Genomic DNA, 26,923 nt, shown 5'->3' with positions numbered 1-26,923 from the left:
AGAATCTATATATAAAATATAAGTCCTGTATGGTTCTTCCATACCAGAACTTCCCCTCTCACCATCCAGCTGATGTGGTTTTTCTGAACTCTGTTCAATTCAGTAACATTAGGTTTTCTATCAGGCAAAAATCCAAGTAATATAGGAATAGATAATATAGGAAGTTATCTAATGTTATCCTATTTTCTTAAGTAGACTACCTTTCAAATTCTGCCTACTCTGGGTTACTCTCTAGTGACTTCAGATATTTGGTTATGCATTTATTTGACTACTTATGTACCTATTTAAAGAACTGAGACCTATTACATGTACATAATTGATCTGATAGGTGAAACTCAGAAATTCGTGAAAGTGATAACCAATTTAAAGTAGTTTTTTTATAATTCAATATTAAGAAAAGTCAGGCTTCAAGATAATTTTGTTAAGCTTAGACTATATAATTAATGCATGTTAGAACTGCATAGAAAGGTATGACTAATTCTAGAACATTGAGAAAATTCCAAAGAAGACATAGCATTTGACCTTGGATTTTCTATATGAATGGGAAAGTCAGTATAGCTTGATGCAAATAGAATTGAAACTTATGTCTACTTTTAGAAAAGAGCATTTTCATCTAATATACACCAGTATTTTATACAGAATGGGACTCAGCATATGCATTTTTTGACATAAACAGAATTGATTCACAAAATAGTGTTATCAATTTCTTTGAGAATTTTGAATGTTGAGGTGTTCTTTGGAATAATTAAAGTCTTTATATAACCTGAAAATAAGACAACATAACCAAACAATGTTTTATAAATTAGTGATTAAAACTCACACAGTTAGAATTGGCTCACATGCGTTGTGGAAGAGTTAATAAATAAACAGTTTGAAGCAAAAAACAAAGGGAAAGACAATGATTACAAGCAGAATTGTTTCACGATTATGAAAATGATTGTGTCTCTCACTGATCTACATATTATACTGGTTATCCCCTCTAACTTTATAGTAATCTTTCAGAAAGTCAGAAATTATGAATGTTTTGTTTATAATGGCATATCTTTGGAAGCATTAATTTGAAAGTTATCATTGCTAATCATTGCAGTTTGTGAAAGTAAGGTTTAGAATGTGAAATGTGCAATGAGACAAATGATAAAAGTATATGTAAGAAAAAAATGAGGGAGAAGGTTTTATTGAAAAATACATAATCAATAACAGCATTTCTTTATGGATAAATATCATGTTTAAATTATGTTTATGGATAAAGAGGGATAAAGGAGAAATGTTTAAGATGACTATTATGTGTCAAACCACATGTGTCTTTTAATTTTTCAATAAAATTGAGATGTTTCATTATATTTATGTAAAAAGGAAAAAAGTATTTTCTGAAGAAGTGAAGCTACTAAAATTCGAACACACATGCTTCTGTCTCTTTATACATTAGCCTACAAATATTTAATTCTAAGTCTGCAATAGAAAAATGATTTAAAGTATTGGGCTCATTAAATAGACAATTAAAAGTAATTACTTGCTTAACTTGTTTTTCACCAATTTATTCTTTTGCAGAAAATTCTGCAATGACAATTAAGTTTAGCATGATTTACATAATGTGTGCAGATTTTATGTGTTAAACTCCTGTTTACAAAATCCTGTATATAAATAACATAATTAGAATATGTTATAATCATCATAAAAATTCTGAATAACAAATGATAATAGTAAGCTTTTATTAATTATTTTTGGCAAAACAATAGAAATTAAAATGTAGCAATAGAATTATACTAAACATGATCTAACATCTCTGATTATTGCAAAATCACTTCATGATATTGCAATGATTCAGTCTTCAATGTGAATATCAATTATACCAATGATGGTAGTGTTACAGAAAATACTGGAAAACCTGGACTGGATCACTGATGGACGAAACAAGCGGCACTAGGAGGTCTTGGAGTGCTGAGGTTTATTTTACACCGGGGGACTCAGAGGGGAGTAATCTCTCGAGGTCTGAGCCCTGAGCACAAACAAGGGGAGCAATTTACATTATTTTGATATGTGGCTTTTCACCATGCGCAGGGCAAAAGAGGAGCCCGGAGGAGGGGAGGAGGGAGCTGGGGGTGCTTTGCCAATCAGAGGAAAAAAGCAGTTTGCTGAACTTGACGGCTGTGTTGAATATTCTCCTTGTCACTACCCCCTCTGATGCCCCTTTAAATACTTTGTTTTAGTGGCATCAGCTTTTTAGTTTATAATAAAATTATAATGGCTTGTGTTTGTACTTTTAATTGCTTTGAGCTAGGATTTTTTTCTTTTGACTTTTTTCGTTAAAGTCCTGATTACTTTGTGAAGAATACAAATGATGTTTTTGTGCATTTGTCTGTATGGGCCTTGTGTGTACAAGTTTAAATGAGTCCTTCAGACTCTTGATAAGGCTGTGCTTAGCAAAAAATACCCATTTTCCCTCAGTCCTAATTCATTTGTATGCAGCTGAGCATTACAGTCAGGCTGGCTTATTTGAGTGTGAGAGGACAGGTGCTAAGGGTGGAAGGCCACTGAGTGCGGCTCCTTTGGGTGATGACCATGCACTTTACTATTTTTGCACATTTCTTGATAGAGATACTTTGGGAATGCAGGCTAAGACTTGAGTTCAGCTAGGAGAGACAGGTAAGCACAGCAAAACAACTTACGATTACCCAATAAACAATAGAAAGGGCAACTTTGTGTGGAACAGTTTAGTCAGAGGGGGCAGCACCAGAGAGATTAGTGACCAGAATAAGAGATTCCATTCCATGAGGGCCAGGATCCACGGCAGGCAGGTGCTCACTAGCCAGAGGGTAATCATGGGATGAGGAGGTGGTGAGAATTCTGGAGGTCTGGCTGGGCCTTCCACTAATGTGTTTTTTGTCCAGATTATGGGCCTTTTTCACTCTGGAATGATGGACCCATAGAATGATGACTGCAACTCTGAGGGAAGTAGGAGTGATTAGAACAACAATGTGGGGGCCAGTCCACTGAGGTCTGAGGGGATCCCTTTTTCAAACTTTGACTCAGACTGAGTCCCCAGCCTGGAAGGAATGTACTGGGAACCCTAAAGAGACTGAGACTTTCTATGGTATATTGCTGCACTTATTTAGGGTGGCTCCAAAGGCTTGGAGCCCTTTTCTTGCTCCCTTATCCCCTATCTGGCATAGGTTCCCTGGGAGGCTTCCGAGACATGGGGGAGGGGAGTGTTTATAAACTAATTCAAAAGGGGAAAAGCCTTGAGTCCCAGGTGTCCAGTGAGCACATGGGAGAGCCAGGGGCAGTAGTCCAGCCACGGGAGGCCAGTTTCTTGGCAAAACTTAGCTAGGGTTGGTTCCTTTGAGGGTGCAATTCATTCTCTCCACTTTCCCTTAACTTTGTGGTTTGTATGCAATCTGGAGTATTCAGGTAATGTTGAGAGATTTAGTTAAAATCTGTACTGCATTTGCTACAAAGGCAGGTCCATTGTCACTGTGAATTGTACACGGTAGGCCAAACTGGGGCACAGTATTTTTGAGGAGGACTTTGGCTACCTCTTCACTTTGTTTTGTCCTGGTTGGGAAGGCTTTGACCCACCCAGAGTTTGTACACACTGTTACTAGAAGGTATCTGAGTCCTCTGCTTTGGTACATCTGTGATGTCTATTTCAAGGTCTTCAAAGGGGGCAACTCCTGCTCTTTGGACACTTGGCGTGGATTGTGTTGCAGATCGGGCATTATTTCTGGCACAAGTCATGCTCTGCTCACTTACTGCTCAGCTTAATAATGCTGGCAACTGGCTGATGTAGTATTGCTTTTTGAGGAGGGCTTCTAGTGCAGTTTTTCCTGGGTGGGTGAGCTGATGGTATTTGCTGACTAGATGCCTTCCGTTTGCATTTGTGACAAAGATACTCCTGTCAGGAAGCATCTACTATCCTTTTTTAGTTAGGGTGGCTCCTTCAGCTATGGCTCAGTTCTTTTCAGTGTACTTGGGTGGAGGGGCCTCCACTGGGGGCATTAGGGCCATGGGAGGGAAGGAGCTTTATCCATTTTTATTGGCCACTGTTTAAGCTGTTCTATCTGTTAGCTGGCTCCCCTGTTATAAGGTTGCTTTTTTGTTTTGTTTTTTTTGGTGTTCTTTGCAATGTAGAATTGCTACTTTTTTGGGAGCCAGACAGCCTTGAGGAGTTTTAGTGATGTGCCAGCCAAGAGTTGGAGAGAAATCAGTGTCCCTGTGTGTTTATGTGGGACACAACTGCATGGGTTGGTTAGGGTTGGTTCCTTTGAGGGTGCAATTCATTCGCTCCTTCATTTAGGGTTTTTTTCTTGCCCTAGGGTAAGTTTATATGCTGTTTTAATGAATAGAACTGTGGCTGTCAATGTCCTGAGGCAGGGTGGCCATCCTACCACAACTGGGTTTAGTTTATTTGACAGATATGTGACTGGCCACTGCTGGGGCTTAACGGTCTATGTGAGAACTCCGAGGGATACTTTTTGTTCATGTACAAAGAGGTTAAAGGGCTTCTTTTTTTTTTTTTTTTTATCTGGCAGACCTAGGACTGGTGCTTGTTCTGAAGTAGCCTTTATTTCCAGGAAGGTGGCTCTTGCCTCTTCTGTCTAGATAGGGGGTTCTTGGTCTGGCGCCCCCAGGAGGCTGTAGAGGGGTTTTGCCATTGCCGAGAATCTGGGAATCCAGATTTTGCAGAACCCGGTGGCCCCCAGGAACTCTCATATGCCTTTCTTCATCTGGAGCTGGGCTAAGGAGATAATGACCTTTTTCCTTTCTGGCCCTAGTGCCCTTTCTCCCTGGGTGAGGAAGAAGCCCAAGTACTGGACTCACTGCTGGGAGATTTGTGCCTTCTTCCATGAGACTCGGTATCCTGAGTCTGACAGGAGTTTCAGGAAGGTCTTTGTGCCTTTTGCACAGTTTTCCTGGGTGTCACTGGCAAGGAGGAGGTCATCTACATACTGCAGGAGGGCGCAGCGCATGGCTTTCCTCAGAAAGCTGGTGAGGTCTGCAGCCAATGCCTCTCCAAAGAGAGTAGGTGAGTTCTTGAACCCTTGTGGAAGCTGCATCCATGTTAACTGCATCTGTTGCCCCATATCCAGTTCAGTCCATTCGTAAGGCAAACAAGAGCTGACTTTGGGGGGCCCAGCTGGAGGCAGAAAAAAGCATCTTTTAAGTCTAGTCAAGTGAACCATTTGGCAGACCCCAGAATCTGGCTGAGGATGGTGTACAGATTTGGGACCACTGGGTGTAAAGGAATAGTCACTTTGTTAATGGCTCACAGGTCTTGGACAGGACAGTGCCCTCTTCCCAGACTTCTGACTGATAGAAGCGGGGTGTTCCAAGGCAACTAACCTTCGATTAGAACGTCCGTCTCTCTGGGTCTGATCAGGTGTTCCTGGATGTCTGCTCTCGCCTCTTGTGAGAGGGGATACTGCCTCTGCCTCTCTGGCTCTGAGAATAGTTGCAGTCTTGTTACTGAAGGGGGCTACAGGGAGGGTGACCACAGAGTGTTCTGCCCCTGTGTCAACCATAAAAGTCATGCTTTGGCCCCCACTTTCATTTTGACCATGGGCTCATAAGGGCTGACAGTGAGAGAGCCCATCCTTGTCAATCTGAGTCTGTTCCTGCCAGGCCAGTGAGCCTTTCCCCATGCGGCTCCTCCGGGTAGCTACTGGGCTTTTTGGCTCTGCCTTGGTTGGGGCATTCGTTCTTCCAATGCCCCTTTTCCTCACAGTAAGTGCCCTGGTCCCTGGCTAGAGGTGTCTTAGGCCTCTCCCCTCTTAGCAGCCAGCTTTTCTCTGCCTTTTGGTCATCTCTCTTCTTTCAGGGCCACTGCCAGGATGCTGGCCTTTTTCTTCATTTTTCTTTCAGCTTCTCTGACAGCCTCAGCTTCTCTGTTTAGATATCCATTGTTGGCAATTTTAGTCAGCTGAGTGATATTCATCCTGGCAAAGCCTTCAAGTTTTTGGAGCTCTCCTCTGATGTCTGGGGCAGCTTGAGCTATAAATGAAGTGTTGACCATTTGTTGGCTCCCTGGTGACTCAGGAATGAAGGGGGTGTAGATGCGATAAGCTTCACACAGTCTTTCATAATAGTTCCCAGGAGGCTCTCCTGGTTGTTGAGTGACTGAAGAAACTTTGGTCATGTTCATAGGTTTTTTGGACCTGGCTTTGATTCCCAGGAGGAGGGTGTCCTGATATTGGTGGATCTGGTGCTGTCCCTCAGGGGTGGCAAAGTCCCACTCGGGGTGCTCTTCCGGGACAGCGATTTTAGCCCGTGCGCCCCCATCAAGGACCCTGGCTGCCTCCTCTCTTCCATTGTGAACAGGGTGTGGAGAAGCTGTTGGCAGGTTTTCCAGTTCAGCCAATGGATTTGGAAGAGGGATTTCATGAGATCAACCAGGGCTTGTGGCTTTTCTGACAAGGTGTTGTGTTTTTAATTGAGGAGGTCTGTCATGGAGAAGGGTTGATAGTAATGCATGCACCGGCTGGGCTGGATGGTCCCATATTTATTGCATCTTTCAGGCTCTCGCATCTCTTGCACTGGCATCTAAAGGACACCTGCTCCAACCTGAGGGTGCAGTCTGGCTGCTGGTCTGGGGGAGAGTGGGTTCACTGGTTCTGGAGTTGGCAGGGAGGCCGATAGTGGCAGGGTATCCAGGACCGGGGGCTGGGTGCTGATGGCCTTGGGGGTGCATAAGGTGGGGGCAATATTAGCTCTTCCTTTGGGTCACCAGCAAGAATCTGCGGATGCTCAAACTTCTGTTGATTCTTGCAGGCTTCTTTGTTGAGGCAATTAAGACCCTACCCTGTCTCTGCCTATTGCAAGCAAATAACACCCAAGGGGGAAGGGTCTGGATGATTCTTAACCATCAATATATGAGAACTGGTCAGGATGATCTGGATCTCCAGTGATGACCCACCAGACCTGGGGGACTGTTAGGACATCTAGGGCACCTTCCAGAGGCCATCCTATACTAAAGGTAGGCTATTCAGATTCACACAGGGTTTTTAACCTGCTGAGAGTTCATTTTACTCCATAGTCTTTTGAAAATTCCTTCCTCAATTTTCTTTTTCGGTATCATTTATCTACCATTACAGAAAGAACATTATGTTTACTAGGTTCCCCCCTTCACCAAGTCCCCCCAACATACCCCTTCACAGTCATTGTCCATCTGCTTAGTAAGATGCTGTAAAATCACTACTTGTTTTCTCTGTGTGATTTTTGATCATGGTGTCAAGAACGTGGGTTTGCTGTGCCCTGACCCTATGATGTGTCCGTGTAACAGTACCACGACAACAGACAAGGGAGGAGTGCCTCCTCTAGAGAGGAGACCAGTCAGATACCTGTCCGTTCATGCTCCTCTTGGAGATTTTGGTCAGCCTTGACTAAGGTGCACCTGTATAAGTCCTGAGCCAGGTCAGCCAAAGCTGAGTCACTTTTGTGTTGTGGTATCCTACCACAAATACAGCAAAGGGCCCACTTAGATTCTGTAGCACAGGCCATGGAATCACAGATTCAGTGCAGACTGAATGGCTTCAGCTGCCCTGCACACTCACTCACACACTCAGACCAGAGTTTAAACATTTCCCCACTTGGGAATGTCTACCTGTGAGACTTCTGAGAAGTCTCCAGGAGGTGATCAGGCTCCCCTTCCACCCCAATGGGTGGGAACTGGCTGGGTCAGGGGCCCTGGGGCCTTACCAGATTCATCGTCAGAACCAGCTCCTCACCTGCCAAGCCTCTTTGAGTCCGGCAGGAACAGTGGAGTGGGGCTGGCCCAGGGCAACTGGGCAGGAGACTGCCGACAGATCAGGCAGGGCGCGCCTTCTCCCTTGCGATCTCCCATTCCATCACCAACCTGCCAGTTGCCCCAAACCCATTCCATCACCAACCTTTGTTGCCATGGCAACAAAGGGCCAGCACAGTTGGGTTTCCCAGTCAGAGAACCAAATGTTACTGAAAATACTGGAAAACCTGGACTGGGTCACTGATGGAAGAACCGAGAGGTACTCAGAGGTCTTGGAGTGTTGAGGTTTTATTTTACACTGGCAGGCTCAGAGGGGAGTAGTCTCCCAAGGTCTGAGCCACGAGCACAAGCAAGGGGAGCAATTTATATTATTTTGATATGTGGCTTTTCAGCATGCGCAGGGCAAAAGAGGAGCCCGGAGGAGGGGAGGAGGGAGCTGGGAGGGCTCTGCCAACCAGAGGAAAAAAGCGGTTTGCTGACCTTGACAGCTGTGTTGAATATTTTCCTTATCAGTAAAACAACAAAATGACAACTAATAGTCTTCTGTTAATAAAATTACAGATAAATTAAACCAACTTTTTCTTCTAATATTCTCCCCAAATAGTGTCTAGTTATGTTCAAAGCTCTCCACAATATATTGGTTTTCAAGATATCTTGCTTCATTACTAAAACATCATTAGCTTCCCCCCTTCTCAAACTTCCTCTATAGGGTCAGCTTCTTACAGAGGTTAGAGGAAAATTTTGATCATCTGGCCTCCTGGGATTTCTATTTGACATTTGCTCCACAGCACAGTGTATCTCTTTCATCTCCACCTAAAGAAGTGCTCCCTTTGTTCCACCTGGAACCCTTCAATATGATACGGTTCTTTTTTTCATGTATGTGCCAGTAGTGTAAATGATATTGTAAACTTTAAATCTCTAATAACATCACTTCAGAACACTGAATACTACTCCTTTTTACTTTGGGACTGTTGAAAATTAAATATATGGGAAAGTCACCAAAAATTAAAAGTTAACACATAGAGAGGTCTTTTGTGGGAAGATCCTTCATACTAAGCTATCTCTAATACCTCCAAATTGTGAGCTATACTAAAGATATTTATGAAGATCTGCAGTAAGTCACAAGAGAATCTTCACTGCCTCACACTGGGAATATGCATCATTTTCCCCCATATACATATTTCTCTAAAATTATGACTTCATTTTGGAGAAATCTACATAAATCTTAACCCAGATTATCAGTGTTAGCCTATGCTATCAATATCCTGAATATTATTTCTAGGGGCATTTAAGGTCAACTTTCACGATTATATGTTTCATCTGCAATATACATAAATTCATTCTCTGAACAAACATTTATAATCATAGAAAACAAAGGATTTGGTTAAGTATTTAGCCAATGACTCAATTTTATTATTTTCTTTATGGGGAAATCAGGGGAGGTAGGCAGTATATTCCTTCAGAGAGATTTTTTCACCTTAACTACAGAGTAAGTGTTATATTATGGATTGTATTCTATGACTTCTATCCTTCTATATTTCCCCAAACTTCTATATTCAAATGGATTTCCATTTTTTGGTATATGGTGTAAATAAGCCACTATACATGTTATCTGCATCCAAATGAGAGACTGTGTTTCTAGACAATTTTTATAATTATGATCACCAAATGCTTCAGCAGTTTATTTCTTCCTTTTTTGACTAACTAAAATCTAGAGTAAGAGAATATAGAATATGATGCTTATACACTCAAGAAAATTAACACAATATTTTCAATAACTGATGATTTCAAAGTATAGAATTGATCACAGCAACTGTCTAATACTAAAATAATGTAGCAAAGTTAAACTGATCCACAGTGGTAATATTTTCTACCTACTTAACCCTGGTATAAAATGTGTCATGTTACAGCTTTATAAACATTGTATTTCTGATTTTTGAGTTCAAAGAGTTTATGCTAACATTTAGAGAAATTTCAGTGGAAGCATCATTTAGAGATTCATCATGTTAACATCAATTATCCACCTAATATAAAGAGTGCAAATTAAAAAACTGTCATAAATATTTTATATTCATTCTGTTGAAGAATTTATGGGGAGATGTACGTTTAGCAAAAATATTTGTTTTAAAACTATTAGAAGAAAGTGGGAAAGGGAATTGCCTTATAATTATCATACATTAATTTTTAGAGACAAAGGAATCACAAGATTTATGATACTAATCAATACCAAATTAATTCATTTCAATGGGCAGTTTAACTATGAATACCTAATAAATTTGGGATAATGGAGCAGTCAGTTGTTGCACACCCAAAAACAAAGGAGTCAGCACTGTATTTTTACTTTTCAGCTTTACTTTCCATATTTATATGAGAAAGTGTTCTGTTGTTCTGTCATGCACTATATCTTAACAGTCAAATTTAATTTATTTTTTATTCACAAAATTCCTAGAATTCCCAAATTTCCTGAGTCTATCTCATAGAACTTCTGATTAATTCAGGAAGATATTTATTTTAAAAAAAAATCTCCAACATGTTTCAAAGAATGTGTTGATTTTCAATCAATAAAAAATGATATTTGGATTAGAAACTTTCAATATACCAATTATTTGGGACAATATTCCTCTATCACTCACTGCCAGGCATTTATATCTGTACAGTATTTTAAAAAATAATTATTTTATGTAATTACTAAGTTCTTGTTTGCAATTATTTAGCAATGAAAAATACAAATATATAAATTTGTGAATAAATTTGCATAGATAATTTCACTTTTCCATAGTGTTGAAACAGTTCAGAAATGCTCTAAATGATGACCTTTTTGATGAATTCAAAAATTTATTTTACCCAGCCATATTTATTTTGCTTAAATTTCTGTAAGCAGGTCTATGGAAACAATAGGATGCATTAATTTTGTATTTGTAAGCCTGTCATTAATTTAGTTGTTTTGTTTTGATATGCTTTTTCTAAACAATTTGACCTGCAACTTGGAAAACTAAATGAAAATCTTGCTGCATCTGTCCTCATATCTTTCTTCTCTTCTACAGTATCATTTTTCTGCAACTTCCAACATTCTCTAACATACATTTCTAGCTAATTTTTAAAAATGGTCTGAAATATCCCATCCTAAAAGACACTATCAAAATATTGCTTGTATATTATCTGTTCTTTCCATCATGGTAGGATGAAAGCCACACTTTTGCTGAAGCCATCACCAACTCCCCCAAATTTAATTTGACTTCTGAATAATTTGTTATTGTTTTTAATCTGTCTAGTACACCACAGCTTTGCTTATTTCACAAAGGAACAATAAGATCTTTAAAAAATTTAAAGTAAGGCAACAGACCAAATTTGGAGCTTAATACTATTAATACACATTCCTCTGGTCACTATCCCATCATATCCATCACGAAAGGGTGGAATAATTAAGAAAAACTCTGAATTTCAAGGATGAATATATTGAAAAGACAAAATATATGAAATATGCAATTTAAAGCAAGGAAAATAAAATAAATGAAAAACAAACTACGTAATACCAAAATTAAAATGTAGGATTCAAAGGATCAAAACCAACTTTTGAATCAACATGGTTTTTTGAAATAATAAAATATTGAAGAAGAAAGTGGAATAATTATATGACATTTAAAAACATTGGTGTACATATCTTTCATAGAAAAATACTATAGAACATAAAAGCTAAAAATAATCAGTGAAAAATGAGAAACACAAATAATATTAAAAGAAGGTTCAATATATTGCTAACTAATATCCTAAATAAGATTAAAAAATGGAAGAGAAATATTGTTGATAGCTTAACAAAACTACATTAGTATGACATAAATCTTGAGTCTAAAGTTTGAAAATAAAGAATTTATAAGAGAAAAAACTAATACTGATTGCTAATACTGATGATAGTTGGACAGAGGCAGTTAAAGATTAGTAATTATACATGTTTTCAGACTCTTTAATCCCTACCCCTTCCTCAATAGCTAAAAGGAATAAAGTAATTGAATTGCTTTATAACTTTGATAAGGCCACATTTAACATATGGACATTTTGGAGTCTACAAACCTTCTGGGAGTTAAAATGGGATATAAACATTGCTGAAAACATCTAAACTATCATTCATGTATAAAAGGAAAGAGAAATATACTGTAAAACATGCAGACACTCACAGAGAACACAGTTATCATACTACTGGAATTAAAAAACAATAATAGCAATAAGCAACAGCTTTATCAACCAAGAAGTGCAAAGAGAAAGTATGCATGATTAAAAGCCAGGTTTTTTATTTCAATTAAGCCTAGAAATAATGTTTCAACACATAATGTAAATATTATGAGGTAATTTAATATAAAAAATTGTAGCAAAATGAACAAGGACAGGAAGAGATGGTAGAAAGAGTGTATAGATTACCTCATCCATCATTGATGGAATAAATATCTTATAAAAGTAATAAAGAAATGACTATATTATTAAAAGATGAGTATTAGATATAGCTGTGGGTATGCATAGAAAGGACCTAAAGGAGACTGGCATGGAGTGAAAGCAGTCAGTCTTGAGCAATGTCTGAACTTTGAGTATGCTACCAAACCTGTACTTTGGATCTTCCAATTACACAGTTAAGAAGATGAAAAGTCAAGTCACAGACTACCAGAGTATATTGGCAAAATATATATTTGATAAAAGTAAGTATATATATATCCATAACATATAAAAATATCTTAAAACTCAATCATAAGAAGAACAAATAACCTAAATAAGAAATGGGAAAAATATCTGAATTGAAATTTTCCTAATGAAGATATACAAATATTTATTAAGTGCAGGAAAAGAGTTCTACATCTTTAGTCCCTTGGGAAATGTAAATTAAACCACCATGAAATACCATTACTATGCATTAGAATGGTGGAAATCTAAAATAACCCATAATTCTCCCATAGCTTTAGCTATCTACCAAAGAGAAGTGAAAACCCATGTTCATACAATGACTTCTAAGTATAAGTTCATAGCATGATTCATAATATCCCCACACTGGAAGCAACCCAAACTCCCATTGATGAATTATTGGATAAACACAGAGTGGTATATTTATATAGTAGTTCACTACTCAGAAATAAAAAGAAATAAACCTACGTGTAGCCAAGATGGCGGCATGAGTAGGACAGTGGTAATCTCCTCCCAAAAACATATATATTTTTGAAAATACAACAAATAGATCTAATCCTAAAAGAGAGACCAGAAGACACAGGACAACAGCCAGACCACATCCACACCTGCGAGAACCCAGTGCATGGTGAAAGGGGTAAGATACAAGCCACAGCCTGGCGGGACCCGAGGCCCCTCACCCAAGCTCTGGGCAGGAGGAGAGGAGTAGGAGCGGGGAGGAAGAGGGAGCCCAGAACTGTTAAACACCCAGCCCCAGCCATCCGCACCAGAGCGCACATACACTGTATGCATGGGGTCCTGGATACTAGGGCAACAGGACAGTAAGACCGGTGAGCAGGTCCCGAAGCCAGTGCCCCTGTGACAAAGAAAAGCGAGTGCTTTTTGAAAGTATTAAAGGGACAGGGACCCCACAACTGGATGGAGGCATCCCAAGTCACAGTCCAGCAGCAGGAAATTCCAGGGAACTCTGGGCACACTAACTCCCTGGGCAACAGCTCTGAGACCCCTCATGGAGGTAAACAGCCAAACAGCCCCCTGTCCATTACCCCTCTGTGGCCCTGCCATAGCAGAGCAGCAGCCAGAGGCTGGCCACCCCCAAAGAAAGGTAACTACCTCCATACTGGCTGGGCAAGATGCAGAGACCCAGTCTACATGCAACTGTCCAACACAAGCCACTAGGGGTCACAGTTGTCCCAGTAAAGAAAGGCCAGGACCAAGTGGAAAGTCTTGGCTCTCCCAGCTGATGGACAAGTTAATAGCTCAACATTGCACCTATCAACATGAAAAGGCAAAAAAAATTTGATCCAGACAAAACTAACCAAGACAGCTTCGACATCTTCCACATCTTCCTCTGAGAAGGAACCTGTGGGGAGATAGATTTAACCAGTCTTCCTGAAAAAGAATTAAAAACAAAAGTCATAACCATGCTGATGGACTTGCAGAGAAATATGCAAGAACTAAGGAGGGAGAATACAGAAATAAAACAAGCTCTGGAAAGACTTCAAAACAGAATGGACGAGATGCGAGAGACCATTAATGGACTAGAAAATAGATGACAGGAACGCAGAGAAGCTGATGCAGAGAGAGATAAAAGGATCTCCAGGAATGAAAGAATTTTAAGAGAACTGTGAGATCAATCAAAACGGAACAATATCAGCATTATAGGGGTACCAGAAGAAGAAGAGAGAGAAAAAAGTGATAGAAAGGGTCTTTGAAGAAATAATTGCTGAAAACTTCCCCAAACTAGGGGAGGAAATGGCCTCTCAGACCACAGAGGTACACAGAACTCCCATGACGAGGGATCCAAGGAGGGCAACACCAAGACACATAATAATTAAAATGGCAAAGATCAAAGACAAGGACAAAGTATTAAAGGCAGCCAAAAAAAACGTCACCTACAAAGGAAAACCCATCAGGCTATCATCAGACTTCTCAACAGAAACCCTACAGGCCAGAAGAGAATGGCATGATATACTTAATACAATGAAACAGAAGGTCCTCGAACCAAGAATACTATATCCAGCACGATTATCATTTAAATATGAAGGAGGGATTAAACAATTTCCAGACAAGCAAAAGTTGAGGGAATTTGCCTCCCACAAACCACCTCCACAGGGCATCTTACAGGGACTGCTCTAGATGGGAGCACTCCTAAAAAGAGCACAGAACAAAACACCCAAAATATGAAGAAGGGAGGAGGAGAAATTAGAAGGGAGAGAAAGAATCATCAGACCATGTTTATAATAGCTCAATAAGCAATTTAAGATAGTAAAATAGTAAAGAAGCTAACCTTAAACCTTTGATAACCACAAACTTAAAGCCTGCAATGGCAATAAGTACATACCTTTCAACAATCACCATAAATGTAAATGGACTGAATGCACCAATCAAAAGACACAGAGTAATAGAATGGATAAAAAAGCAAGACCCATTCTTACGCTGCTTACAAAAGACTAACCTCAAACACAAAGACATGCACACACTTAGAGTCAAGGGGTGAAAAAAGATATTACATGCAAACAACAGAGAGAAAAAAGCAGGTGTTGATCTGGATTAAAGATGGCAGCATGAGAGGAGAGACAGAGGCTTCCTCCTAAAACTGGATACAATTAGAAAATTTAATTGGTGCAACTAATCTTGAGAGAACAACAGGAAAGAGGACAGCATCAGACTGCACACACCTGGAGAAAAGAGCAGACCTCAGTGAACAGGGTAATGTACCAGAGTTGTGGCTCCATGGGATCCGAACCTCTACCCCACCCCAGCTCACCAGCGGGAGAAAGACAAACGGAGCAGGGAGGGAGTGGAAGGCTTGGGACTGCTGAAAACCTAGCTCCGGACATCTGCTCTGGGAGCACAAACCTACATTTCATGGTGCTTTCATGAGACTCACATGACTACTGGGTTGGAAAGTTAATACAGGCAGAGTTCCTGGGGACACTGGGATTTCAGCTGCTTGTAAAAGCAGGGATTCATTTCTGGCTGCTCTGGGACAAAAACTTATACCTGTGTGCCCAGCCCACTGGCTCAGGCAGTGGAGACAGACACAGCAGCCAGGAGGCAGGAACCGCTCTTTCCTACCCCCAGGAACAAGTACTGCTCCCCTGCAACCAAAGACATTGTTTCAGTGACTCAGCAGCTCCAGAAAAGAGCTTCTGGACACTAGAGGGCGCCATATATAAACATGAAACACTGAAGGAACCTTGTCCAGAGTAAAATTGTTAATACAACTCCCAAGAAAGATTTTAATGATATGGACCTTGTGACTCTTCCTGAAAGGGAGTTCAAAATAAAAATCATCAACATCCTAATGGAGGTACGGAAAGACATCCAAGAACTCAGGAATGAATTCAGGTCAGAGATCCAATAGTTAAAGAACATGATGGAGGGTATTAAAAGCAGGTTGGACATGGTGGAGGAGACAATATATGAAATAGAAACTAGAGAAGAGGAATACAAAGAAGCTGAGGCAAACAGAGAAAAAAGGATCTCTAAAAATGAAAGAATATTGAGAGAACTGTGTGACCAATCCAAGCGGAACAATATTTGCATTATAGGGATACCAGAAGAAGAAGAGAGAGAGAAAGGGATAGAAAGTGTCTTTGAGGAGGTAGTTGCTGAAAACTTCCCCAATCTGGGAACTGATACCCCAACACAAGGGACCCAAGGAAGACAACAGCAAGACACATAGTAATTAAAATGGGAAAGATCAAGGATAAGGACAGACTGTTAAAAGCAGCCAGAGGCAGAAATAAGAAAATAAGATCACATACAAAGGAAAGCCCATCAGGCTAACATCAGACTTCTCAGCATAAACCTTACAGGCCATAAGGGAGTGGCATGATGTATTAAATGCCATGAAGCAGAAAGGCCTGGAAACAAGATTACTTTATTCAGCAAGATTATCATTTAAATTTGAAGGAGGGATTAAACAATTTCCAGATAAGCAAAAGCTGAGAGAGTTTACCTCCCACAAAACATCTCTGCAGTCTATTTTGGAGGGACTGCTATAGATGGAAGTGTTAATAGGGTTGAATAGCTGTCACCAGAGGTAGTAAAATCACAGTAGGGGGGTAGAGCTGCTGATTGTGAGGCAAATGCAAAATTAAATTGACTATCCCCAAAGTCACTCAAGGGATAGACAAAAAGTACAGAATTTGATACCTACTATATAAAGAATGAAGGAGGAAGAAAAAGGAGGAGAAATAGAAAAGAACCTTTAGATTGTGTTTTTAACAGCATACTAAGTGAGGTAAATTAGACTCTTAGATAGTAAGGAAAGTAATCTGGAACATTTGGTAACCACAAATCTAAAGCCTGAAATGGCAGTAAGTACATACCTATTGATAATCACCCTCAATGTAAATGGACTGAATGCACCAATCAAAAGACATAGAGTCACTGAATGGATAAAAAAACAAGACCCATCTATATGCTGCTTGCAAGAGACTCACCTCAACCCATAGACATGCACAGACTAAAAGTCAAGGGATGGAAAAAGATATTTCATGCAAGCAATAGGGAGAAAAAAGCAGGTGTTGCAGTACTAGTATCAGAGAAAACAGACTTCAAAACAAAGAAAGTAACAAGAGATAAAGAAGAACATTACATAATGATAAAGGGCTCAGTCCAACAGGAGGACATAACCATTACAAATATATATGCACCAACACAGGAGCACTAGCATATGTGAAACAAATACTAACAGAACTAAAAGAGGAAATAGACTGCAATACATTCATTTTAGGAGACTTCAACACACCATTTACTCCAAAGGACAGATCCACCAGACAGAAAATAAGTAAGGACACAGAGGCACTGAATAACACACTAGAACAGATGGACCTACTAGACATCTACAGAACTCTACACCCAAAAGCAACAGGATACACATTCTTCTCAAGTGCACATGGAACATTCTCCAGAATAGACCACATACTAGGCCACAAAAAGAGCCTCAGTAAATTCAAAAAGATTGAAATCCTACTAACCAACTTTTCAGACCACAAAGGTATAAAACCAGAAATAAATTGTACCAAGAAAGCAAAAAGGCTCACAAACACATGGAGGCTTAACAATACGCTTTGAAATAGTCAATGGATCGATGACCAAATTAAAATGGAGATCCAGCAATACATGGAAATAAATGACAGCAACAACACAAAGCCCCAACTTCAGTGGGATGCAGTGAAAGCAGTCTGAAGACGAAAGTACATAGCAATCCAGGCATATTTAAAGAAGGAAGAACAAACCCAAATGAATAGTCTAATATAACAATTATCAAAATTGGAAAAAGAAGAACAAATGAGGCCTAAAGTCAGCAGAAGGAGGGACATAATAAAGATCAGAGAAGAAATAAATAAAATTGAGAAGAATAAAACAATAGAAAAAAATCAATGAAACCAAGAGCTGGTTCTTTGAGAAAATAAACAAAATAGATAAGCCTCTAGCTAGACTTATTAAGAGGAAAAGAGAATCAACACACATCAACAGAATCAGAAATGAGAAAGGAAACATCATGACAGACCCCATAGAAATACAAAGAATTATTAGAGACTACTATGAAAACCTATATGCTAAGAAGCTGGAAAACCTAGAAGAAATGGACAAGTTCCTAGAAAAATACAACCTTTCAAGACTGACAAAGGAAGAAACACAAAATCTAAACAAACCAATTACCAGCAAAGAAATTGAAGTGGTAATCAAACAGCTACACATGAACAAAAGCCCCAGGCCAGATGGATTTACCTCAGAATTTTATCAGACAGAGAAGATATAATTCCCATTCTCCTTAAAGTTTTCCAAAAAATAGAAGAGGAGGGAATACTCCCAAACTCATTCTATGAAGCCTGCATCACCCTAATACTAAAACCAGGCAAAGACCCCACCAAAAAAGAAAATTATAGACCAATATCCCTGATGAACATAGATGCAAAAATACTCAACAAAATATTGCAAACCGTATTCAAAAATATATCAAAAGGATTATACACCATGACCAAGTGGGATTCATCCCAGGGACACAAGGATGGTACAACACTCAAAAATCCATCAACATTATCCACCACATCAACAAAAAGAAAGACAAAAACCACATGATCATCTCCATAGATGCTGAAAAAGCATTTGACAAAATTCAGCATCCATTCATGATAAAAACTCTCAGCAAAATGGGTATAGAGGGCAAGTACCTCAACATAATAAATGCCATACACGATAAACCCACAGCCAACATCATACTGAACAGCAAGAGGCTGAAAGCTTTTCCTCTGAGATCAGGAACAAGACAGGGATGCCCACTCTCCCCACTGTTATTTAACATAGTACTGGAGGTCCTAGCCACAACAATTAGACAAAACAAAGAAATACAAGGAATCCAGATTGGTAAAGAAGAAGTTAAACTGTCACTATTTGCAGATGACATGATACTGTACATAAAAAACCCTAAAGACTCCACCCCAAAACTACTAGAACTGATACCGGAATATAGCAAAGTTGCAGGATACAAAATCAACACACAGAAATCTGTGGCTTTTCTATACACTAACAATGAGCCAATTGAAAGAGAAATCAGGAAAACCACTCCATTCACAATTGCATCAAAAAGAATAAAATACCTAGGAATAAACCTAATCAAAGAAGTGAAAGACCTATATCCTGAAAACTATAAGACACTCTAAACAGAAATTAAAGAGGACACTAACAAATGGGAGCTCATCCCATGCTCTTGGTAAGGAAGAATTAATATTGTCAAAATGGCCATCCTGCCCAAAGTAATATACAGATTTGATGCACTCCCTATCAAATTACTAACAACATTCTTCAACAAACTGGAACAAATAGTTCAAAAATTCATATGGAAACACCAAAGACCCCGAATAGCCAAAGCAATCCTGAGAAAGAAGAATAAAGTGGCAGGGATCTCACTCCCCAACTTCAAGCTCTACTACTCAAGACAATTTGGTACTGGCACAAGAACAGAGCCACAGACCAGTGGAACAGATTAGAGACTCCAGACATTAACCCAAACATATATGGTCAATTAATATTCAAAAAAGGAGCCATGGACATACAATGGGGAAATGACAGTCTCTTCAACAGATGGTGCTGGCAAAACTGGACAGCTACATGTAAGAGAATGAAACTAGATCACTGTCTAACCCCATACCAAACATAAATTCAAAATGGATCAAAGACTTGAATGTAAATCATGAAACCATAAAACTCTTAGAAAAAAACATAGGCAAAAATCTCTTGGACATAAACATGAGTAACTTCTTCATGAATATATCTCCCCGGGCAAGGAAAACAAAAGCAAAAATGAACAAGTGGGACTATATCAAGCTGAAAAGCTTCTGTACAGCAAAGGACACCATCAATAGAACAAAAAGGTACCCTACAGTATGGGCGATTATATTCGTAAATGACAGATCTGATAAAGGCTTGACATTCAAAATATATAAAGAGCTCACACACCTCAACAAACAGAAAGCAAATAATCCAGTTAAAAAATGGGCAGAGGAGCTGAATAGACAGTTCTCTAAAGAAGAAATTCAGATGGCCAACAGACACATGAAAAGATGTTCCACATCGCTTGTCATCAGAGAAATGCAAATTAAAACCACAATGAGATATCATCTCACACCAGTAAGGACGGCTACCATTCAAAAGACAAACAACAACAAATGTTGGCGAGGTTGTGGAGAAAGGGGAACCCTCCTACACTGCTGGTGGGAATGTAAATTAGTTCAACCATTGTGGAAAGCAGTATGGAGGTTCCTCAAAATGCTCAAAATACAAATTCCATTTGACCCAGGAATTCCACTTCCAGGAATTTACCCCAAGAATGCAGCACTCCAGTTTGAAAAAGACAGATGTACCCCTATGTTTATCAGTGCACTATTTACAATAGCCAAGATACGGAAGCAACCTAAATGTCCATTAGTAGATGAATGGATAAAGAAGATGTGGTACATATACTCAATGGAATATTACTCAGCCATAAGAAAAAAACAACTCCTACCATTCGCAACAACATGGATGGTGCTAGAGGGTATTATGCTCAGTGAAATAAGCCAGGTGGAGAAAGAAAAGTACCAAATGATTTCACTCATATGTGGAGTATAAGAACAAAAGAAAACTGAAGGAACAAAACAGCAGCAGAAGCACAGAACCCAAGAATGGACTAATAGTTACCAAACGGAAAGGGACTGAGGAGGATGGGTGGGAAGGGAGGGATAAGGGCGGGAAGAAAGAAAGGGGGCATTACGATTGACATGTATAGTGTGTGGGGTGCACGGGGAGGGCTGTGCAACACAGAGAAGACAAGTAATGATTTTACAGCATCTTACTATGTTGATGGACAGTGACTGTGAATGGGGATGTGGGGGGACTTAGTGAAGGGCGGAGCCTGGTAAACATAATGTCCTTCATGTAATTGTAGATTAATGATACCAAAATAAAATTTAAAAATAAATAAATAAATAAATAAACCTGATAATAATCTGCAAAATGGATAACTCTCAAGCACAATACCTAGGTGAAAGGAGCCAGACCCAGAAGTATATATTTTATGATCCCATTAATAGGAAGTTCTAGAAAAAGTAAATCTATAGAGACTGGGGAAAGTCTAAGTCAAGGGAACCATAATATATTCTGGCTACAAAATAATAGTTTTATTAAAAATTATTGAACTGCATACTTACAAGTGAATGATTTTTTGTGAAATAAATTACATGAAAATCAAGTTATTAAAATATAATGAAGGGCAGATCAAGTTGTAGTTTAACTAGCTGTACCATCGAAGCAGCCCAAAATGTAAACATGATTTTACTATTGAAACGTAAGCTTTTGAAATACAGTGTTTTCTACAATTCTTGTTATTCTATAGCTCAGTTCAATACCAGGTACACTGCAGACTATTAGAAAAATGTATTAAATTAGATTAGTTCATTAAATTAATTAGTTCATGCATGAACTGATTTGGATGTGATACTTCTCCTTTCTATGCTCAGAGAAAATAAACTATTATAGGCAGGACTAGTAACTTGAAATGTTAGGTAGAGTAGCATCCAGATAGTGGAAGAGTAATAGGAAATTTGTGGCTTAAAGATCTGTGCCTTCTTTTGCATGGGTTGTAAAGGTTATTAATCAATATAATGATATTTTTCCAAGACATTATTTTGATGAAAATATTTAGAAAAATTCTTGTTTTTCTGTGAAATATACCACAATATATTTTAATAAAGTTACATAATTCTAAGTAGCCAATAAAACATTGGCATAAGTAAAATACAATATAAATAGTTGATAAAAATTACATAGATTTACTCTTCATTAATATGGTACCAAGCTTCAGACATTTTTCCAATTTTCACATTGTGCCATAAACACATAAACTAAATATGCATACATGTATCCATAAAACAATAAAATCTATCCTTTTTACCTTCTGAAGCTTATTAGGATATATTGAAATGAAATATAATGTACTTTATGTATTACTTTACATATGTTATGTAAACTACATATCTGCCCTCTATAGACTTAACATGCATATAATATAGTTATGTATTATAATATAAAATACTTTTAAAGACCTAATTTTCAAGAAAGTGTTGCCTAAAAATTTTAAATATGTTATGCTTAATTTAATAGGAAAATAAATAAAATTTCACTTTAAATTTTTATCAAATTTATTACTCAGGAATGGTATTTACTTATTTCCATTGTAATGCCAATGTACTTAATAGAACCTGAGCACAATATCAGTGAGATCAGCAATTATGTTTTTCATTCAGTGTTCTTTTAAATGATGTCTAGCACATTATATGCTTTCAATAAATATTTTTAAGATAACAGTTTCATGTTTCATGTGCATTTTATATATTTAACCTCCCTTGCTATATATAAGTGCTCAACTTAAATACTACATACTTTTCTGATTAATCAGTCCCGAGGCAAACTTCCATTTGTGTGATACCTATTGTGTATTTTGTAAACACATATGGTTTACATGGTGGTGGATGAGCTTATCTCACTACTCTATAAATTAGATGTAGTTAGAATCTGTATCACATGATCATATGAATATGTGTAATTCCATACAAGCATTAGAAATGTGACAATTATTTGATAAAATACTGTGTTCAAGTAGTAGTTACAAGTCTGCACATTTTTTTCTATTCTTCATTTAAAATGTCCTCAGTAATAGCTATTTATAGTGAGCTACTTTCATTAGGCTTAATTTGTCACTTAGATATATCTGGTCCCTTCAAATTCAACCTGTGTTTTAACAGTCATGAAAATCAATATTTATATGATTAATACTATTCAAAATTGCTTCTTTTCCATGTTACACAGACTATGCTTTCCAGCAAGGGAACTGACAGTTTGTCTTGATGTTTTCTTTTATTAAAGTAGAAAAGGGATCATAATAAGGAATAAAATCTGAAAATATCTTGTCACTTTTATTGACAATTAAAAATTTTATGTATTTTTCTGACAAGCAATTTTTACGAGATATTTTTTGTGATGCATCATAAATTAGGTGGTGGTTAGTAGTTCAAACCCTTGAATAACATCAATGATCATTTTCTTTCACTACTAAAGAAGTTAGTAGTGAAGACAGTTTTCTGAAATATTGCCACTCATATAGAAAATTGTTACTGCTCCTACTTTCCTTGCATATTTTGCATTATTTTTTTTACCATGTCAGAGAACTTTACGTACCAAGATGTATTAAGAACCATAGACATGGCCAACATTATTACATGTTTATATGTAAGGATAGTGAAACTATAATTCTTTTAATACTCAAAATTAATACATAAAGAATTAGAAATCTTGAGGAGCATTTTGCATTTTATGCAATAAATACTAAAATTAACTCTAAAAATATTGCTTCACTTTATTAATGTTGAGACAGGGCGGAGACAGAAGACAAGCACCATAGTTCACTTTTCCTGACTGTGATGAAAAATGCTGAGATATAAACAGTGTAGTAAGAACAGGAAGGATTCCATCTTAAAGCCAAGATTCCACTTTAAAAACCAGGAAGTTAGGAAGTAAGATTCCTAACATATTCTTCAGCAAACAGGCAATAACTCAATCCACTCTGGGGGGCAAGACAGGTGGTCTTGATTGCTATGTTCCCAGAGCAAAGCTGTTATGCTGGAGAGGAACTGACCAATTCCTTGTATTAAGTTAATTTTGCAGAATTACCTGGAGGAGGGTTATTAGAAGAGACTTAATGTCTCTCACCAGAGATAGGCATTTTGAGATCACTTTACAAGTCTATACCACTGGCCCTTTGAAAAATCCTTAAAAGACAGAAACCCCAGCCTTTTAGTGTGCTTCCTCTCTGAAGATGCCTACACTTTCTCATTAAATGCGACCCTTTAAATAAAGCTTTCTCAGGACTCAATATACTGTGTTTTGTCTTTTTGTTATTTCATTCGATTTCCAAGTCTCCGTTTTACCCTTGATAGGTAGGGAGGGGCTGCTGAGAGCTCAGATATGGGCCTGTAAGTTCCCGTTGCCTGGGTGACCTGAAGGGAACTGCAGCTTCAGTAGCCTGCCTGAAAATCTCCCTTCTCCATCCCGTGCTTCACAGTTCCCCAAATCCTTGGGTGGTAGGGGCCAGCTTCCATGCTGTGCAGATCCAAGTGGACATGGTATGCTAAGTGACACCAGCTTTAAGAGATGGTAAGGGAATCTGCCCTAGACCAAGACAATGTTTAGCAAACTTTCCCTCTGCATCTTCCTGCTCTCAGCAGCCTGCAATACCGCTGCCATTCATTTCTACTTTTGGTCGAATTCCTTCCTTACCTGCACTCTTTCGATCTGCTAGAGAATTCTTTCTTGTTCAGAGTCAAGAACCCTCTCCCGACCAGGCTGAGGTTTCATCAGGTGTGCAGGAAGAGCCCTCCCAGACCCAGCTGCCCAACAACAATATTATGCCTTGTTTTTTTGGCAAAATAATTTTTATTGGACACTGAACTTTGTATGTTTCCCTTTAATGGACTCATAAAATCACCCTTGAAATATTATATTTACAAATTATATATTTGTTAATAATCCTTAACAATGAGACACTGAATATTGAATCATGCTTACACAGAGTAGATGAAGATAGCAGAGATCTAGTACAGTTCATATAAAATAAAAGGACATATATTCTCAATATCACTTATTTATCACTAACAAACCAAATATTTTGAAAAATTACTGTAGGATAAAACAATTTCTCTATTTTATTGATTGATGGAAAAACAACAGTTTTTTTTGTGCTAGTGAAAAATTATTAACTGATAATAAATTACTTTGAACTGTTCAGAGATCAGATTCAAGATTACAGGTTCATGTTTTGAAAAATTAATTATAAAATTCATCTGAAAATCTAAAGGACTTAGAATAACTAAAATAATATTTAAAAAGTCTACCAAGTTTGGATGACTTATATGTCCTAACTTTAAGATTAATTATAAAGTTATGTCAATTAAAATAACTTATGAGGCAAGATACACATATATGTCCATTGAACAGAAGAGAGCCCAGAAAGAGAAGACATATATGGTCAGTTGTTTTCAACATAGGTGTAATGTCAATAAAAAGATACTTTTTTCAATGAATTCATATTTACATGCAAAACAAATTTCAATTCATACCTCATACTACATATAAAAATTAATTTAAAATGTTTATTGACTTAGAGGAAAAATTTTGCAATATAGAACTTTAGGAATAAAATATGAGGGAAGATGTTTTTAACTTTGGGATAGGAAAGGATGTCAAATATAATTTTAAAGCATAATATCTAAAAATATACATGTAAATTTGACTTTAATTAAAATATCTGCATTTTTTACAACACAGTCAAATAAGTGAAAGCATAAGCCAGACTGGAATAAAAATTTGAAACTCATGTTTTTCATACAAACCTTGTATTCAGATTATATAAAGAACTCTCAAAACTCAAAAATAAGACAAAAAACAAAAACTTAGTAAAAATAAGTAAAATTCTAAATAGATACCTCACTAAAGTGTACGTATGCAAGGCAATTAAGGACATAAAAATATTCAACATTATTGGTAATAACAGATTTATACCTTAAAACCACACTTTGAAACATACCTATTAAAAGTCTACAATTAAAAAGACTGGCCACACAAACAGTTGGCTAGGATAGTGAAAAATTTGAACTCTCATACATTGTTACTGGAAGTGTCATATGATACAAATATTTGGAAATGGTTTGACAGTCTCTTCAAAATTTAAACATATGATCTAGTCATTCACTTCATAGAGAAAGGAAAACAAATGCCCCTACAAAATATTGTACAGACATATTCAGTACAACTTAATTTGTGGTAGCTCCCAAACTGAGCCCCAAATGGCCATCAGTAGATAAATAGATAAACAAGTTTTGATATGTCAGTGATAAAAATAAACTATCACTCTATGCAACAACATGAATGCATCTCAAAATAATTATGCTTATTTAAACCATTCCAAAACACTAGACAAAGCAAATTTGGCTGTATTTAGACAGTTTTTCACATGCTTCTGAGTCATTTGGGCCATACAAATACTTGTAACTGTTTTTATTATTAAGTCTAACCTATAATGATATGTGTGTGTGTGTATATGTATATATATATATACACACACACATAAGAAAAAAATGAGAATATTTTCTTGTTTTTACAAAGCATAAACTTCTAGCTCAATACTTTTCATCTCTAAGGTATTATTGCTAGAAGTCCTTTGACAAGCTTTCCTTATATTAAGAGCATAATGCTACATAGAAGTTCCTCATCATATTTGTAATCTACTAAACTGTTAATTCATTATAGGCTCCAGGGTATTTCCTTTTTAAGCTTAAGGTATTCTGAGGGTAATACTTATCTAAATTACTTATCAGTTTTTCCTATTCACAGGGCAGAATTCAGTAATTGATCTTGGGATGCTAGATTTGGTGAAGTTCACAATTGAATTTGAGTCGTCACAACTGAGTGCTCTAATTATGTATATGATACATGTTAACTGGAAATTTGCAATTTAATTGGTAGTGGCCAATGTTAGCCTGGTTTCTGTGGCTTTCTGTTTTACTTTTTAATAACACAGTATGAATTTTCCTGTGACAAGAAGGTGATTCTCAAATGAATTGTGAGAAAAACAGTGAAAACATTGCAATAGAGAAAAAGAGACAGCCTTTAAAGCTTTTGGAACAGCTCACATCTTTGACCAAACTTGAAAATTCTAAAGTTAATGAATATAAAAATACCAGTAAAATATCTGAGTTTAATTTCAGCTTTTCTAGTTTCTGCATCTCTGTTTGATATAGATCTTAATTACTAAATCTGGTAGGGGGTCTTGCTATGTATAATAAAATACTTTTTAGCCATATATGCTTTATAATTCAATATGCTCAGACTTTATACTAGGACTTTTATTAGATTTTGTCTGTCAAGGATTTTAGGTACTCAATTCTCTATATTAAATTCATTTCAAGCTGG

Source organism: Manis javanica, chromosome 12, assembly GCF_040802235.1.
Source record: "Manis javanica isolate MJ-LG chromosome 12, MJ_LKY, whole genome shotgun sequence".
Taxonomy (NCBI): Eukaryota; Metazoa; Chordata; class Mammalia; order Pholidota; family Manidae; genus Manis; species Manis javanica.
This window is presented reverse-complemented; position numbering follows the sequence as displayed.